At 41.5% G+C, this 17,723-nt stretch overlaps 1 protein-coding gene across 4 annotated transcripts in view; it reads right to left on the reverse strand.

Moving 5' to 3' along the window:
• Positions 1-16,977, reverse strand: part of LOC121199355 (1-phosphatidylinositol 4,5-bisphosphate phosphodiesterase beta-4-like) — a 68,705-nt gene extending 51,728 nt beyond the window's left edge. For 2 of the 4 annotated variants that reach the window (XR_005896444.1, XM_041063955.1), the window contains exons 1-3: positions 16,765-16,976; positions 13,050-13,095; positions 2,000-2,066 (exon numbers count right to left, since the gene is read on the reverse strand). The gene's annotated coding sequence lies outside the window, so the exon portion shown is untranslated. Of the gene's footprint in view, positions 1-1,999; positions 2,067-13,049; positions 13,096-16,764 lie in introns of all 4 variants that reach the window. The other 2 variants (XM_041063957.1, XM_041063956.1) reach the window with 2 other exon arrangements.
• Between the last annotated feature and the right edge of the window lie 746 nt (positions 16,978-17,723).

A 17,723-nucleotide genomic window follows, 5' to 3' on the forward strand; every position in this document is an offset into this window, starting at 1 on the left:
GGGGTTGCTCAAAAAATATGGGATTTCTCCCATTGCCCAAATAAGTAGCTATTAAAAGAGACTTTGTGCCCTGCTGAGCTGCTGATGAAGCAGCCAGGAGAAAGGAGCTATGGAAATAGAACATGTCCATATAGAGAGGGGAGCTGTGGAGAGAGGGAGCAGGGAGGGGGCAGGGGTTAAATGCTTCCCCAGAATCTGAGCTTTCTGCTGGCGTAAACCCAGTGAAAGGAGTCCCTGAGTCCCTGCTGACTGACACAGCCGTGAGGGCCTACTGTGAGCATGATTGAGCATAGGCAGCTGAACCATTGCCCAAGAAATTACAGCTTTTAAAGCGGTTCCACATTCAATTGCAATGTTTACCAATGTTTGAAAACACTAATGATGAGAAACCGGAGGAGTTTTCATCAGGCTCTCCTAACTTCAGTCAGCATTAGTCTTTCACAGGCAGTGAGTTTTAAGCCACTCCACTGCCAGAGAAAGAGAGAAGACAGAGTCAGAAAGAGGAAAACCTGTCTTGACAAACAAACACCCCACAGATGTTGCTCCTCTCTGACACCACTGGTCTCCATAGCAACCCTGCTGGCCAGTAATAGCCTCTAGCTCGCCTGGCTGAAGCGGCGTCATGCAGACGCACACACACAAACAGGCACATTTCAGCCTCTGAATGGGATCCCAGTGTGTATTTATAGAGACAGAGGGACTCACTAGCCCACCCAGCCCAACCATCCCCTCAGGCCTTACCAGAGAGAGCACATCTCTAGACAGAAATCATCTACCCCCATCATTAAAAGCCGCGGCCACACACACGCACGCACACACCCATAAAAACAGATCCACCAAGTCCCTCTATTCTAGTAAACAAGCCCTGTAAGTGGTGATAACAGATAGCTGGGAATTATCCATTAGAGCTTGTTTGTGTTGTTGTTTTCCCCGGGTATGTGCAAAGAGCACTGGCTGAATATTAAGATGCGTGGCCATTTTACCATGGAGAAATTAAGCTTTTCTCTAAATTTTGCTAAGTAACATCATCAACACAGGAGACAGCCTCCTGTGACACAGTTCTGCACAACACTGTTTCAATTTAAAACTGAAGGTTGTTGTCAACAGGTGTCCTTGGCATTAGGACACACCCCGTTAGAGTGGTTATACATGAATTGTCCTCACTTGTGAGACCTGCCTGAGAGGATGAAAGAAAATTATTCCTTGCTTATCCTATATTTGTAGATTAATGTATAAGAAGATAAGGTGCTAAGGTGCTCCCACTGAAGACCTTCACATGGGGATTGTACCTTTGCATGAAGCTCTCTATTCCCCAGTTTACCCAGAATAAATAATAATCTAAACTGAATTTTATTGGACTGACGTGCAACAAGTGTGAGGCTTCTGTAACTCCGCTTGACATTGTAGTGAGATGACAACTGATCTCTCCCGGTTGGCAATATTACCAGGGGAGTCACAGAGATCTGAAAATGGCTATTTGTACAATAATTTGATCTGTCAAGCTGCTCTGTGATCATTTCTCCAAGTATACAGACATATCCAGAATTTTGGTAGGCAGAATAAGAGGAATAAGAAGGTAGGATAAGTAGAACAAAGTGAAATATTACACAGGGAGGAGACAACTTAGCCCTAATCTGAGTCCCTACGCCAGCATATTCTTTAACTCAAACTTTATTCATTGATGTGTTAACCTCTCTGATTTCTGACATTGTGGGTCGGTTGGACTTTTCCTACGCTGTCTAGAGCACACATCTGAGCATAGAGGAAAAGCAACAACGCACCAATACTCATTATATTCATCTAATGTATGTGTATTGTATGCCCACCACATCACTTATATCACATCCCATTACATTAACAAGAAATGATGCTATGTTTTATAAAGGTGGCAGCAATTTGCAGTTCAAGCCAGGCAGTGACCTGATGATTACGTAAAGGACTGAAAATGACTGCAAGCCTCTGTACTGTATGTGTGGGAGGTAAATCTGACAGTACTTACCAGGTAACAGACAGTGGGACAGAAAACTGAGGGGAGGGGAAACACTGGAGGACAGCACTGGACCACTCTGAAAAAGAGATTGATAGAGGAAAAGGGAGAGGGACCAAAAAAAAAAAAAAGAAGAAATTAGTTAAGTGCAGACATCCAACGTCATGCTGATTTCATTGTTCAGCTTCATCATGGACACTTACAGTGATATTACAGATGCTTGTGATGCCTTCAGGGAAGACACTGACACACAAGCACGTTTCTACACGAGCATGTGCGTGCACACCACACTGGGGTATAATCACCCCCCCCGACCGACACACACACACACACACACTCCTCATCCTATTTGGCTTGTGCAGAATTTTAATCATTCCTCTGGCGTCTGCTAAATAAACTTTTAATAGGAAGCCGCTTCCCTTAAGAAAGGCTGCCTTCGTCAGAGAGCGCGGTGGAAATGAGCTGGCAAATAAGACAAACGGCACCACCTCCGCATCTGCTCTGCCACAGCTTTTGAGTGGTAGGTATGTCAGTGTTGATAAGAGAGTCTGCTAAAAGCATAGAATGTAAAGGTAAAGTACAGATTGGGTCAAAGGGACAGACAGAGAGACAGAGCGGAGGAGAGAAACAGGAACTATAGATAGGAATAGGGATAATCCTCCTCTTGGCAGGCCATCTTGTGTCCCTCTGTCCGCAAGAAAGACAAGACAAATTCCTCAACATTTCCTGCACTTAGTTATGACTGCGCTCTGCCCGTGTCTCTCCTCACCTCATCGCCACAGCTCCATCTTGCTTTGACTTGTGCAGGACAGGAAGTATGGCTGTAATGGTTTCTTTATACAATCGCTTTGCAAGATAAACTGTGCCAGATAAGCATAGACAGCCCAGGATAGATTTCAACAACTAAGTGAGGAAAGTTGCTGTTCTGTCAATTTTATTTACATCTGGGATTATCCTAGCTTATTAATGTTGATTTTTGTGAGCCCAATAAAAAAAACGTATCCTGTGACTGGCTCTTTTGCTCCGTTTCACAGAAGGCTTTTCACACAGTACATTTTCCAGCTACATTTTGAAGAAGATGAAACAAAAGTGATTCATTAAACATTTAACATGAAGTACTCAACATGAGTCTCACTCAATATGTTTATATGGACAATCAACAATATTGCAATATTAATGTAATGACTGATTATATATTATGATTTTAATATAATTTCTGGGCATTGTGTGCATGTATTCATGCATGCAATTAGTACAGCCATCCGTCTGTTTGACAACCCATGCGAAAGAGGTTATCCTGGAAAAATCTGTCACCTTGCAATATCCATTGTTTGGTCATTTACACAAGCTCCCTGCCTACTACTTCCTGTATGACCTTTTCCTTTCCCAGGGGAACCATCTTTAGCAATGCTCAATTATATGAATCTCATGTGTACACATAAAACAGAAGGTTAGAAAGCAAATGTGGACTGAAATAGCCACAAGGATATACCACATTAAACATAAAAAATATATTACTGAGGCCAAGTGCTGAAAGGAATTCTGACTGTGTTATGTAACACAAAGGAGGGGTCCTTGATTACTAATCTGGCATAATGTCACAGCGAACAGGATTATGAATGAAATGACTCTATGAGTAGCCCATGTAAACCACAGAGGACCACAAAGGCTAGCTGCAGACTTTCAATGAAAACAATTTACCTCATGGGGGAATAGAACTAAATCAAAAAAAAAGGATTAGTAATAACGAACTGATTTTAAGAGTCAATATTTCTTCAGCAGGTAATCTGCCATTGATCTACTAGGTATTGATCCTGCTCCATCTTTTCTGTCTTTGGAGTCGTCTGCCTGCAATATTTCTCTCTCTCTCTCTCACTCCCTCTCCTCTTCATGTGGATGGGCCTCTCCCACAGTGGCAGCTTATGTGGATCACATATTCTACATGTCAAGTGGCCTCACTGGACAAGAGCTGTTCACAGGCCTCTTCAGCCAGGGGAGAGGATCAGTGGGTACGCTCTGCACCAAAAAAGGGGAAGTCATGTCACATATACAGAGATCAGCATTTATATTATGCTGAGCATTTCGGTGAGAACACGACAGTGAGACACACAGACAAGCAGACAACAGGATCCCCTTGGGCAGGCCATAGCCTGAGGGCTGTCACAGCAAAGGCTCAGTCAGCCCTGGTCTTCAGCCTGGATTGTTGGACAGCTAAGATGTCCCTACCTTGGCTACTAAGGACTTAAGTGCTCTGTAAATTAGCAACGCAATGAAATCCCTTCAAAGTTAATGGTACAAGTATGAATTCAATTGTACAACAAAGAGGCTCTGGTTTGTTGTTGTGGCTTAATTTTGGATACAAAGCTTTTTGTTTGAGACAGGTGAAAAGAAAGTAGTGAACTCCTACACACACTCAGCATTATTTGCTTTATTTGAGATGAAGTACTGTAATGTTGTGGTCCTGTTTGTTTTGTTGTGTTTTTTTTTTTAAATCAGGTATCCTTCATCTATCAAATCCATCAAAGAGTAACAAGTACAACAATAACCATTGACAAAGTCGAAGAAGTGGAAGGAGGAAGAAGAAGAACAGTGTAAAAAGCATCATTTTCTATTCTATATGTGAATCTTTCAAAGTAAGTCTTTCAATTCTCTCTTTCAATTCACAGAAACTGAACTAGCAAGCCAAAGCACAAGAGTGCTACCATGGAAACTCCCAGCAAGCACCACTGCTATTATAGTCCAGTGATGGATACAAAATATCAAACAAAGAATGGATGTACTTTGCTACCTGAGCTTTCTCCTTCTGCCCTTTCTGCATGTGTGTTTAGAGTATGTGTGTATTTTTAGACGGTGCTATTCCAAGTAACATCCAGCGGTGCGGTAATAATTCCTTTGATTAGGGCAACAGGTAAGAGGCTGGTAATCTCACCCCTGCCTGCAAGAGGATTTAAATGGTGTAAACAGTGGCAGCTCTACCATCATCACTCAACCAGTGACAGCTCTACGGGGGAAACACACAGGGGTGCTGATTAAAAGGACAGCACTGTTAACACAGCCAACCACACACACTCCCACAGGTATCACAAGATGGGATATGGCAGGGGAAGTGACATTATCCATGTTACCTGGAATAGTCTAATCTAAAAATAACACACATGCACTTTTACGTTGCTAGGCTAACCCCAGGCTCGTGATACGCCTTCAGCCTAAGGCTAGCCAGCCCATAAACCTTGTGCCTCTCCCTGTGTGTTGCATTTACAAAACTGAAAGAAGTGTGACCTGGACTTCCCTGAGTGTGACGTCAGTTCTGACGTTGCTTATACGGAGAAGACAGCTTCACAAATTAAACTGCCAAAACCTTACCATAATCTTCACACACAAACTTTTACACACACGTACAGGAAAAATGTGGTGATAAAACGAGTGTGACATCACTAAAAAGCTGAAAAGTGGCAAATCTAAAAAATAAGCTTGTATATATAACTTCATATGGTGTGTAAAATGACTGTAATGGTGACAACCATCAAACTGTCTGCTATAAGCTAGCTTAGAGGTGAAAAGGATGACTGGGTGGATCAAGAACTAACAGCTTTCCCGCCTCAGGAAATCGAAACCAACCAGCAGCCTGACACGCAGCTCTCAGTGGGACTCACTGTTGGCTGTTTCGCTGCCATGAACAGCACCTGTCAGGGTATTGAGAATTTAACTCTCATTTTGTTCCCGATGTCACAAAACTTCCTGTTCTACAACGCTCTTCTGAGAGTTGTCATGAAAGGGACATCGGGTAACAGCATCTCTCTGACCGGAGGAGAGCTCTGAGAAAACCCCACCTCCTGTTTTTCATGCAGCTGTGTCCCGTAGGGCGGTGGGGTTCCTGAGAGGGTTGACGGAGGGTCGCCAGATTGGAAAGTGATTCTGTGGCCAGAGCCCTGATGCAGTGAGCCATAAAAATAAGGGAGGTTTATTCTAACACTCCTGTATTTGTTTCATAGCATGATTCTGTCGGATGGAAACACTGACAAACAGGAACACTAAAAAAAATGACTGAAAAGCAGGAACAAAACTGGATGTTTCATTATCGTACAGACATAAGCATGGTTTCAATCCTCTTTGACTTTGTAGTTTTACTGATTGACGATCATTGTGTTTTCTATATCATTTTTACAATGTGAAAAATGGCTGGTGAAGAAACTGAAGTATTGTTAAATACCTATATGTTAAATGCACGCGGCTCCAATAGAATACACAACTTAATCTAGAGATATTTTATAGATACGCTGAAACTACAAACCAGCACTGCCTTGAACTGGATGAATGACTGGAAACAACACTCTTTCTTACTGTCTTCTCAGTAGCATGTGGGTGAAATTGAAATGGAAGGTACAGACAAAAGGAGAGGCGTCCTTAGAGAAGCAGAGAACGGTGGAGGAAGAGAGGGAGGCAGTCAGACAAAGAGAGAGATGCACACACACCAAAACACTTCACATACACTTTGACTTTTCAATTTTTTCTCTTCTGTGTGATGTTGTCAGGAGCCAGCTCCCTGAGGGCCAAGAGAGAGAGAGAGAGAGAGAGAGAGAGAGAGAGAGAGAGAGAGAGAGAGAGAGAGAGAGAGAGAGAGAGAGAGAGAGAGAGAGAGAGACACAGCCAGTGAGAGTAAAATCCAGGCAGAGAGAAAAGGTGAGAGGGAGAGTTTTTCTACTTAGTGAGTCAGAGAGAGAACACAGTGAGAACATCACTCCTTTTGCCTTGGAGAATGATGGACGACTCTTTAACAAGGACAAAATTAGGTCTGGGTCTCTCTGTACATACACACACACTCACATCGAGAGCACTTCTCCCCTTCCACCAATGTGCTGGCTAATTAGTGGATTACATTAGCAGTGATGGAGTCTAAGATCCAAGGTCACTGTCTCAGGGATATTGTCTTTACTACCAATGATAGGAAACCATTCAACCTCAACTGTTATACAGCATAATTTGTCCTAGTGTGACATGAAATACCATATGAATGAAGCCTCTGCAGACTGCAGCAAACCTGCAGCACTTCAGCGTTCCTTTAGCTCTTTTCAGGCAATGAATCTGTAACATTGCCTTCGTCTGTTTATGTGATGCCATTTTGGCTGTCAAACTCAGGCCTTCGTTACATAAATATTCCATCATGATTCTACTCAAACATGACATGATTAATAATAATTAAAAATTATAAAAAATTAAACAAGTGCTAAATACGTCATGTGTTTTTTCAGCAACAGCAATTCAAGGTATTTGTATTCTGTAATTACCACTATGTACAGTAGATTAGTTTTCATTGTTAATGCCAGAGTCTGTCATTCCCGCGCGGGATTCAAACTACGCACAAACCTGCCTGGTTCATAGGAAATGAGGGAAGCATGTAATTAGGCGTTAATGTTTTTAATTTTACCTCACTGATAACAGCCTCGCTGTTTCACGTTCACTCTCGCACAGTGCAGGAGCTGTGTTAAGTTACTGCTAATGCAAACACTTCCTACTGCTGCTAGTGCATCTTAAAAAAAAATTAAGCTGCCAAAACACGGGGAGGCTTTTATTCAGTAGAAGTCACGGAAAGAGCAATATATTTCTCAGTAAGGTTAGCTCTGATTGAAATCATTCATTTAAAAAATTGCAGCTACAAAACATTTTGGCCACTTTTCATCAGACATTTTGAATTTTTGCAAGGGACAAGAAAAATTGTAGTTGCAGAGTTGCACCTCTGCTCTCCTTACACCAGGAGAAAAAAAGAATACAAAAAACAAACATAATGAAGAGCATGTCTGAAAAGAGCTTTTAATTCAAGGTCTCAGGTTAAAATGGTTCACAATTCTTTTCAGTGTGTTGCACTACAATAAAACCAGTCAAACAATTTCTCTTCTCATTGTTGATTCAAACTCTGGCATCAGTGTGTATAAGCAAAATGAGTGAGTCAATTTTAACTGAGACAAGGAGGATAAACATTGTTGTGAAATGATTGACTACCTCTCTGTGAAACACACAACAGCTTTTATGTATGACTGGCCTCTCATTCGTATTTATTTCAGCCTTTATTTTCTGTTCACGAACCAACTCCACTGCTCTCTATGGGATTTCTCAAGTCACACATTCTAGATAAGTGTGGCGTTTTCGTGTAGGAGATGAGATCACAGGAAAGTAAAAATGACTTACTGATGGGGCATGGAAACAAAGCAAGCTGAAGAAGCTCGAGACAGTTTTCCCTGAGTAATTGCCTTCAGGATTAAGTGAGTGCAGCTCGGAAAAACTGTATAAATAACGTGCTACATACGGTATATTTAATTTCCTATTCTTCCTCATGTGCTGTCATAGTGTCATTTAGGGAAAAAAAATGTCTCCCAGCATTTGCCAAAGTTAGATTTACAACACCCCTCTTATGATGTGCTTTGATTGTGACACTTTTGTAAACTTTACATTACTCCCCCAGTTTGTTATGATAGCCATCTAATGGATTTATGTGCTAAGCCCAGAGGTTTGTTTAAATGACATGCGAGAAGTGGCTGATGAGAAATGAACGGGGGCCTTTGACAAATATCTGGCACTGGTCGGAAATCCATGTGAGGGAACTGTTTGCCCGTTATACTGTGTGTTTATACTCAGCCGGAAATTTGTTTGTTTCCCTCAATCTTAGAGTTTTCATTTTGTATTATAATAGTTGTAAACTCATGAGGACGGTTGACAAAAATGCCATTAAAATCCACTTTGTTTCTCAATGCATGAAAACAAATAAAGACATAAATTAGCCCCCATATTAAATACTTCACACTGTTTCTTCTGGGATATCTGCATAAAACCAGGCATCCCCTCGCAGCCATTAGATTATGTAAGTCAATAATAAAACAGAGGCAATTGTGCCGTGCTCTGTATTCTGCATTTTAACTTAGCTGAGAAGGATAAGTGATAAGCTCAGCTGCTAAATGTTACATAATTGCTTGGACTTGTTATCTCATACAGTAATGGGCTGATTAAAGATGCTCTTCTGGCATATACTGTATACACACACACACACACACACACACACACACACACACACACACACACACACACACACAAACACACACACACACACACACACGCACACACTCTCTGCTTTCCCAGTCAGACAAGAACACTCCTGTAGAAAAGAGGAAGAAGCAACATTCCTGCTGTTTATCTAGTCATCTGATCTGGCCAGCGAGTCATGTGTTGGAGCTGTGTTAGAGGCTCGGCAGCATGCTTTAGGCTAACCCTTGCCTAATGTATTCTGCTGTTTTCAGCGTCTCAGCTAATTCTTTCACACTGCTCTTTATCTTCATATGAACAAGCTGTGTCCCCCTCTGAATCTCACAAATGCTGAAGATTTAAAAAAAAAAAAAAAAAATATATATATATATATATATATATATTGTCACTCCTGAGGACGACTTCAGGACCTCTTTACATTTGACACATTTGAAGCTCACTGGTTTTATATTACAGGGAAAATCCTTGTAATATAAAAACAAAATCTGTAATATAAAAACCTATCCTCTGATGACTACAAACGTGGAGCAGCTTTTGGTTTGGGGTTTGATTTTACTTGGTGGCTTCTGTCACAAAAAACAAATAAATGAACTGACAATATGCAAAATCAATCAATAGCTGAGTCTCTAAAGGTTTCTTAATTTCCCCTCTCAAATATTGACAGCGTGATAAATGCAGCAATTATTTTTGCTGACTTCAATGATCCTCGTCAGTGTACTGTAAAGCCCTATTCTCTCTATTATTGGGCCGGCCCGGTAATAATAGCAATCCAGGAGAGGATCGTACAGAATCAAGTTTTGCATTCTGGAGCGAAGGTCGACAGTTTAATTGGAAGTGCAAATTGCGTTCACATGTATCCCCATAGTGGATTGAGCCATGGGTAAAGTGAATGTGCACACCGCGAGTAGGAAGAAGGAAGAAGGAGAAGGGGGGATGGAAGGAGGGAAGAATCAAAGAGTGCACACGTTTAGCCGAGCTACAATTATCATCACTGAAGTGTTGTTTTTACTCCTCGAAGCCTCTTTCACACAAACCAGGATGCTCCCGCTGCCTGCTACTGAATCAGCTTAGTTGATGCTGCCAATTTTTTGTTAAGAAAGAGTAAATATTGACTTGATGACTGCAGCTCCCATCTGCTGGAGAGTAAGTGGCTCCCTCTCTTTCTGTCCGCTTTGCTTTCGCTCTCCATCTCTCTCTCTCTCTCTCTGTGCTGTTGGCTGAGAGTCTGCAGAGAATACCCCTGTCATTATATTCACCCTCCAGCCACACTTACCCTTGTAGTGAAGACACCCTCTCTCATCACTGATCTCTCACTTTCTTTAAGCAGCAAACAGTGCACTCGCATATTAATCTACAACATCTGGACCAGTAAGGGTTGAGGCCAAGTTTTGATCAGCTATGTTGTGTTTGAAGCTGAGGCTGATGGAGAGGAGTTGAGTGGTTTATCAGTGCAGAGAGCAGAGGGCGATGCTGGGATTTACTGAGCCTTTTAGCTGTGTCACAGGCCAGCAGAGCTGCACATCTATAATGATAAGGCGTTTCATGTAGTATCTTAGACAGCTGTCTATGCAAGTGCTCCCTCTGAATCACTTTGTTAGTTACACCCAGTCCTAATAAGACTATGTTTTCTGAAAAGAAAAAGATTGAACTGAGCCCATATCCAGTCTCGTTAGTGTAGCTTAAGTAGATGTAGACATTCTAAGTTTTCTTCACAACTAGCTATACTTGAAGCTATATTCTTGATAAGTGAATTGCATAGTCATATACAATACAATGATTTAAAACATCTGTTACTTCACTTTTATATTGCAAAACAAGCTGCTTCAGCTCATTTACATGAACATGGAAATGTTTTGTTTTGCCATTGTAAAACAGCCATTTAATTCCCACAACAAGATTACATTTAAAGATGTAGTTCCTTTGAAAGTGTCTGCCTGGATGCAGCCTCAGGTCACTGTCACATCCATATTTTCAATGAATTTCAAGGTCTGAAAATGCAGCTAAGGGTAGGATAGTGTTTCTGGGTGCTGGATCCATGCAAACATTTGCAGTGGGAATTGATTTAGGCATGTTGACTCTGCTGCTGCCATCGCTGCTCGTGCAGGCAGTGTTGATGTATGACTGCTGCCTCTACTAATAGCATTTGAGTTTTCATCGTTTAGAAGAATCTGATAGAGGTGCTTTATCAGAGGCACCACTGAATCTAACAATAGATGAACCTGATGTCTTTTACTAATAAATGCTGTCTGATTTTATATATATATGTATATATATGTATATATATATGAGAGAACACAGACCTCTATTATTCTTTGCTCGTTACACACACACATACAGTTTATGCTCCATTACATAAAAACATTCTTATTACTCAAAGGAATTTCTATCAAATGTAATTCAAACAGTATAGGTCATTCAAGCTTTGAGTCTGTGTTGCATTCACATTATTTTATAATATTATCACAAGCTGGGCAATCGATATGTTCTGTTAAAAGATACACCTTAACAGGAGCAAAATGCACTTTCCCTGCTGGACTAAATACCTATTGAAATAAAATGAGCCATGACCACAAAACTGAGACACATGAACCATGTTCATATTGTGCACCATTTTATCCCTCACTGACTACAAAGAGGGAAACTGTGTTCCCATCTCTTACATCTTTGCTAATTTGCAGCCACATTAGGAAAAAATGGAAGGAAATACAAGTGTTACGAGCACTTGAGAATTCTGAGCCACAAAACACCACATTTTCAAAAACCACAACAAGAAAGGAGCCCCAGATCAAAGGCTTGGTCCGGACCAACGCCCTGATCAAGTGAAAAGTCATATACACGTTTCATATTTACAGACTGTGTGTTAAGGGTTCTGTAGTATGTGGGAATCACTGACTACAGACAGCTAAAAGGTGCTACCTCACCTTGAAAAAATAAAACTGCCTATTTATGCTCTTGCTACTGAAAGCTGGTCACTTTTTAAGATTCAAGCTATTAAATTTGACTTGTGTGACCTTTCTAAAATAAATTCTGTCACGTTTTCTGTTTTGAAACATTAGCTCCATCCTTATAATATTATTTTCCTATTCAATGTCATATATCATCAGCTTAAATATTAAATAAGTACTTGCAATGATGCAAATATAATTTAGGGATAATGAAAATGTATACCTCTCCCCTCTAAAACAATAACACTTACAGCATTTGAAAATGAATCAGGCCCAGCAGACAGACAACCTTCATGCTACACATTACATCATTAATAGAGATTACATCATTAATACAGAACATATTATAGAGAGCAATCACCTCTCAGCCCCATTACAGTTTCTAGCTTCTAGCTCTTCTAACAGCAGCAGCAGCCGCGCAACCTGCTTAACAGTGAGTGATGTCTGGCCGTGGATGGGTGATCACTGCACATCAGTCTTGTATGAAAGATACAGTGAAAAATTAGAGCTCTTGCTTTCATCATTCAGCACCAAAGCCAATAAAATGTCTGTCATTTGCAGCACTCAATGCAACTTGTCTACAATGTGGAATGCTTAGGAGGAAAAAGCGTCTGTATTCTCTAATGAGGCCTCAAATACAGAATATCAAAAAGAGTCAAGTGGATATCTGTGCTAAATTGTTGTTTTTTTAGCTTCCCCCTCGGTTTTTTTGTGCATTCGGAAACACATTAGATTACACACCGAGACATCCCGATTACATAACTTGTCAGGTAGGCCTACAGGCAGGATGAGGCCATATGTTTCACACACATTATGCATACACTTTAATCAATTGACTTAATGCAGATTAGGTTATTAATATGCAATCATGAACTGGATGCTCTGGAAAGAAGAAACTAATATTGAAGAGGCAGCCTGGGTTATACTTAATTCTGGGAACAGAGCCTTTTTCGCCAATTGCTACCAGATGGTTACTAGCCGACAGTTCTGAATAAAAATAACAGGGACCGAATAAAAATAACACAAGAAAAATAAATGTGTATTGCTGCAGTGATCTCTGGCAGTGAACAACCCCCGAAACTCACCAGTTCAGCATCAATAATGTTCAGTGGGAGAAGCTCATGTCTTGGCCTGCAGAGACAAAAAAGGACATACGGTAAGAAGGAGAGAGAATTTCATAAATCACAGAGACCTGAATCTGGACTTATTTGGCTGAGGTCTAAAACCCTGTTATACAGTAGGAAGGACAGAACCTGAGACAGAACCACACAGGGAGATGAGCACATACCACATCCCTGTACTCCCCTGCCAAGGAAAACATAAAGTAAATCACAATATCGACAAACAGCTTTAGAACAGCCTTAGCTTGTCAGATTTTAACAATAGGAGCAGACACGTCGAGGGTTGTGATTCAACATGTTTTTAACATAGTACCGCAACACTGGGCCTGTCAAGTTGGAGTGCCAGTCTGCTTCTCTGTTGGCCTATCAATCCATCTGGCTGTCTGTCTGTACTGCCACATTCACAGATCTCTCTGTGAGGCCTTAAAACATCCACGAGGATGACTGACACCTTTGTCAAGGCTGCTGTGAGAAGAAACTGTGCTGCGATAAAAAAACCTGATAGCCCCATCAAAACAAAAGTGATAGAACTGGAGACAGCAGCGCTAATCAAGACCAGACATGTCTAATTAAAAAAAAAGAAAGAAAAAAAAAGAAGCACCAGAATAAATAAAGAGAGGAAGCGAGCAAGGGAGAACACCAGCCCTAAAAAAAGAAACAAGCAATCGAGATGTACAGTAAAGAGGGATGGATTCCAACTTAAGTCCCACTAGAATAAACCTCCAACCCAAAGCAATTCAATATGATGTTGGCAAGTATGCCACTGTGAAAACATACACACAGAGAAAAAGAGATTTTCTCACTTCATTGCCATTTGGACCAAGCCCTACATCTACATTTGAGCCTAGCGCAGAACTACAGGAATCCCAAAAGACAACACAAGGAAATGTGTGCCGCAGACACATTTCATAGCCTTATCACTCTAATATCTGTGGCTGCAACACAGTCACATTTGTAAAACCTGAAACTGTAAGAGTAACGCCAGGCTTGGCATGTGTGTGCCAGGACCTGATGAGACTTGACTTTAGGATATTTTGTTACTTTCCTCCTCCTCCATTATACACTTCCATTTAATCCAAGAATCGAAATCTAGTTTTCTTGTTAGCCCCTCTGTGACTAAGAGCAAAAATATTGTTATTCTGTATGGCTAAATTCACAGAGATATTGAAAAAAAAAAATACTCAATGTACCTTCAGTCCATCCAATTCTGAACAGTAAATTAAATCGCACCCACACCACCTGCACTGCACAGAGTAAAATACATGCTATACATTTCAAGCAGGACGCGCTAGGGTGAGTTCGCTCAGTTTAGACCAAAACAGAATCCAGGTTCACTGTGTAAACGGATACACCTGGGAGATGGAGACTGGCAAGAGGAAAATATTTAATCTGTTGAAGTGAAATTTGTATCAATATTAGCAAGGCAAACTCTCAGAATTCAGCCAGTCAGCGCTCACAAAGTCTACAAATTCTCCAAAGAATAGTACAGAAAATCTGTGACACCAAAATGTCATTAAATTGGGAATGTAGTACTGGTTGTTTTCCAGCATGATAATAAAAGTGCAACAAGTTTCAAAAAAGTGTACTGAATTTTGCTCCTCATATCCTTAAAACTAATAACAGCAGGTGATAATTATGATCACAATTAGGTATTTGCAAAAACTAATAGGGATTATCATTAAAGCCTCAATTATTCTGCCATCCTATTACCAAATACACATACAGAGGGATAGCACTGTGCCACACAGCACCTCCTGAAAATAAGCAGAAATTTCTATCAAAGCTACTGACCACTGAGTGCACCAAAGACATAACACTTACAATGTCATCTGGTCCAAAAAAAGAAAATAATAAAAACACCGGCACACCCTCAGTTAGCCTTTAAGCTTCTTAGTACACCTCTATTCATCAAAACGATTCACAGCCCAGGTTTAAGCCACAGGTAAGGGATTGTTACTGTGTGAGGGAGGGCAATGTTTGCCCCTGTAATCGCCAGTGAAACGTTTATGCGGCAATGTCAATAAGCCAAAGCAGAATTTGTTTTTCTTTACATAATGGTGGCAATCTTTCATGGGCAGCAGAGGACAAACTTTGAAAGAAGGGCTGGGAGACAACCCTCTCTAATTTTACAATAATAGACCCTGACACACTCTGTGGTCCATGTCCAAAAGCCCGTTGAGATAAGATATAGTGGCCAAACAACATTTACAATGCACGATAACACACCTGTGATGCATTTTACAAGAAGAAAAGGTTCCTCTGCAAATATAGCTCATGCCCCATGATGTATATGTATAATGTGAACAGGTGGAATAGCTGATGCAACAAGTTTGTTAAGGCGCAATCTACACACATTTGTCAATTACGCTTGGAGGCTGACAACCCAAGCGAAAGCTTGAACAAAATAATACATTATGGGCTATTTGAACTGCAAATAAGCCCATGGGTTATTCCTGAACAAATAACACTCTCTAGCTCCTGGGTGTATGTGATAAAACAGGTTATGAAAATAGAAACCTGCTCTCTGACTCTGTCAAACTAAGTAATGCTGTCATTTCCACTAGTATCAAAGAAAGACACAATTTTTTTTAAATATCTTTGGCTAAATATAAACGGATGAGAAGTAGCAGACAGCAAACTGACAAGGTAACAACATCAAGATCTAACATTCATCATGTTTTTCGCTCATTCATTTGATGCACATGGAGTGACTACCCTGAAAACAGCCTAAACATAAACATAATTTTGACAGATATAAAATTAAAAAAAAAATCAATTATTTTACCATCTCACTGCTGGTTGGATATGTCATTGCAGATACACTAAAATAGGCACAAAATAAACACAGTTCCCGTTAGAAACAAGCACTGTCTGTTGGCCCTGACAGTCAATCAATGACACCTTGCTGTCTGGGATGTATGCATGGCAGCTGCAGCTCCCAGATTCACCGAGCTCCCTGCCTGACTAGCAGCAGCAGCAGCAGCAGTGTTGTCCGGATGCACCGGTTCAACATATTAAATTAACGTTGCACTAAAATTATCTGGCAGTTCAATAAGCTGTAAACATTACAGCGCAGCGAACCCTTATGTACACACATCTGTGCAAATACAAGACACACACACACACACACACACACACAAAAAGAAAGAGTCTATGTCGGTTAGTCCGTTGAGTTTTATGGCCACAGTGCAGTGTGCAGTGTGTCTGTCATCGGCCGGCTGGCTTCTGCTCTGTCCCGCTACAGCTAGCTCCACTGGCTAACCTCCCAGTCTGTGGAAACATCAACAAACCCTGCATTTCATCCAGTTTTCGAGCCGCGGCGGCTTTCTTTCGTGTCGCATTTACCTGGAAGAGAAGTCATCGCACCAAGCAAAGCGAGAGTGAATTCGCTATCAAATTGCTAAAGGTCCATTTCAACGCGTCTCGCTAGCTAGCTAGCAAAGCCTACTGTCTCCAGCTGTGTGTGTGTGTGTGTGGAGACAGAGAGGCAGAGTGAGGCACAGAGGGAATGTGTGATATCTGAATGATGAGAGCAGGATTTGGCGTGAGCCTCTGGAAGCTAGCGTGATGGAGTTTAAATGAAAGGTCCCGTTTCCACAGCATCCGTCTAACAGCTGAACACATCTACATTCAACACAGTCGAGCCTACGTTCAGCACAGTAACTCTGAATATCCTTACGTGATTTCGGTGTTTTGGAGACGGGGACGGGTTCAGTCAGACGGCGGTAAGAAATGATGCTCTTGCAGAGTCCGGGTCGGGATTTTTCTCTCTGTGTGGCTGCCTGTCTCTGTCTCTGCCTGTGTGTGCGTGTGTCTTCCAGCTGCTGCTGTTGCTGCTGCTGTTGTTCTATCCCGTCTCCTTCCGACTGTCTGCTCTGTCTCCCCGCTGCCGGAGCGTCCCGGTGCTCTTGTACCACTCGCCCTCCAGTGGAGAATGAACGGCCCTGATGCGCTTTGATTAGGAACCCCTCTTCAGCTGCAGCGCGCGTCCAACTCCCCCCTCCCGCCCCTCTCCTCAACAAACGTGCCTGCGCGTGAACTGCCTGAGTGCGTGCGCGCTGTTTTGTGTACGCGTATACGAGTGTGTGCAAATGAGTGAATGAGAGTGCCCTGGGTTGACAGAGTGAGTCATCCAGCAGAACCAGATCCAGCTCCTCCCTGCTTCTCCAACAGCTGACTACTGTAGCCGCCATGCGTTGATAAAGACAAACACTGCCTCCCCCTCCTCCCTTTGTAAAGTCACAGTAATGCTGCACTGTTTTTCTTATAGGGGCTTTTTTTTAAAAACCGTGTGTCTCAGTAGTGAGGGCATCACTTCATGTATTGCAGGGTTGCAGCGCAGGGTTTGTATTTCCGGTTTCTATAATGTGAAATAGAGTTTCCCAGTCTTTTTAGGCTGACATGAATATTTACGACTTAAATTCACAACTAGAATCTGAATCAAGAGAAAGTCATTTATATTAGGAAAAAGTCCTTTGGAGGATTTTTCTCTGTTCTGGACTCCATATAGATCACAGATATGTAGGCAGAAAAAGTATTTCATCCATTTTTCCTTGCCATATAACTTTCGCTGTGATAGATTTTGGGGAAAATTAGCTAGAGGATATGCACATTAAATATAACTGCCAGTGTAAAATG

The sequence above is a fragment of the Toxotes jaculatrix genome, chromosome 19 (assembly GCF_017976425.1).
Source record: "Toxotes jaculatrix isolate fToxJac2 chromosome 19, fToxJac2.pri, whole genome shotgun sequence".
NCBI classification, from domain to species: Eukaryota; Metazoa; Chordata; class Actinopteri; family Toxotidae; genus Toxotes; species Toxotes jaculatrix.